The following is a 1,619-nucleotide window of genomic DNA, read 5'->3' on the forward strand; positions in this document are numbered from 1 at the left end:
GACTGCAACTGGGTCCAATCCTCAGCCAGCCCCCCAGTTAATTTTCCACTCTATTATGACCAGGATGCACTCCTCCTTCTCCCTGATAGTGGACAGCCCTACGATCTGTACAGACACTTTACGGACGAAATAATGGAGCTTATAGTAAAGGAGACAAACAGGTATGCCGGCCAAACAAGGGCAGCTGGATTGGCGGGGCGTTCAAGACTGCGCGACTGGAAGCCAACAGACGTTGAAGAAATGCGAAGATATTTTGGCATTCTCCTTGTGATGGGCCTGAATGACCAGGGACATGTCAAAAACTATTGGAAAACAAAAAGTGAACTTTATGGCCATCCCCTTATACAGAGAGCAATGACAAGGGATCGCTTTCTCCTTCTGACCCGTGTGTTGCACTTCGCGGACAACAAAGCTCCTTCTACAGGTCGGCTCCACAAGATATTCCCGCTAATATCTATGCTGAATGACCGTTTCAAGGCTGTACTCAAGCCAGGGACAAATCTCACTGTCGACGAAAGCATGCGTCCGTGGCGAGGGCGCCTGCTGTTCCGGGTCTACAATCCCAATAAGACACACAAGTACGGTGTGAAGCTGTACAAACTGTGCACTGATGTTGGGTACTGTCTCCGGTTCATAGTGTACACAGGAAAGGTACTCATTTTAAGTTAAAATATTAATGGCAAACGTTTATCTACTATTATTTTTAAAATAATTTATTAACTCCCCCCCCCTATTTTTTTGTCTATTTAGACCTCCGCTGCAGATTCCAAGCTACCTGTGTCTCAGAAAGCGGTAACAGACCTGGCTGAGGACTACCTTGACGAGGGCCGCACCATCTACGCAGACAACTGGTACTCGGGGATTCCGCTTGTGGAGTTCCTGCGACAGCGGCGGACACTGTATGTGGGCACAATACGCACTAACCGCCGAGGTTTGCCAGCGGACCTCGTCCAGGCCAAACTGAAGAAAGGTGAGATACTGGGCAGGCAGTGTCAGCATGGAACTAAGGTGTTCAAGTGGTTTGACAAGAGAGCTGTCACCACAGTATCTTCCGTGCCTCACCACACTGCCGAGCTCGTCGATAGTGGAAGCCGCTCACGCAGTGGGGAACCTATAAAGAAGCCACAGTCCGTCATTGATTATAACTCTGCCAAGAAAGGTGTGGACATCAATGACCAAATGCCTTCATACCGCTGTTTTTCTCGAAAGGGCGTGAAATGGTACCGCAAACTAGCTTTAGACATGCTACTGAATCTCTGCATGGTAAACGCCTGGACCCTGCAGAAGTTTGATGCCGATAGTACCCGCAACATTCCGATAGCGGAATTCAGGGAACAGGTTGCGCTAGACTTGCTGAATCACGGGAATACCCCACTGGCACCTTTGCCCAACCGCGTCAAGCACACACTGTCTATGTTGAAGGGGGCTCGGCGACAATCCCGTGCAAGGTGCACGGGATGCTACCAGGCTCTCCGAAAGAGCGACAAGAGCCGGAAGCATGCCATGGTCCACGCAAAAAAGGTGTCAACTAGGTGCAGCCAGTGCCCTAAACAGCCCTTTCTATGTTTCGAGTGTTTTAGAGCACTTCATAAGTGATTATTTTTGATTTGCCATGTGTA

The sequence above is a fragment of the Frankliniella occidentalis genome, unplaced genomic scaffold (assembly GCF_000697945.3).
Source record: "Frankliniella occidentalis isolate FOCC.00 unplaced genomic scaffold, Focc_3.1 Scaffold257, whole genome shotgun sequence".
Classification (NCBI taxonomy): Eukaryota; Metazoa; Arthropoda; class Insecta; order Thysanoptera; family Thripidae; genus Frankliniella; species Frankliniella occidentalis.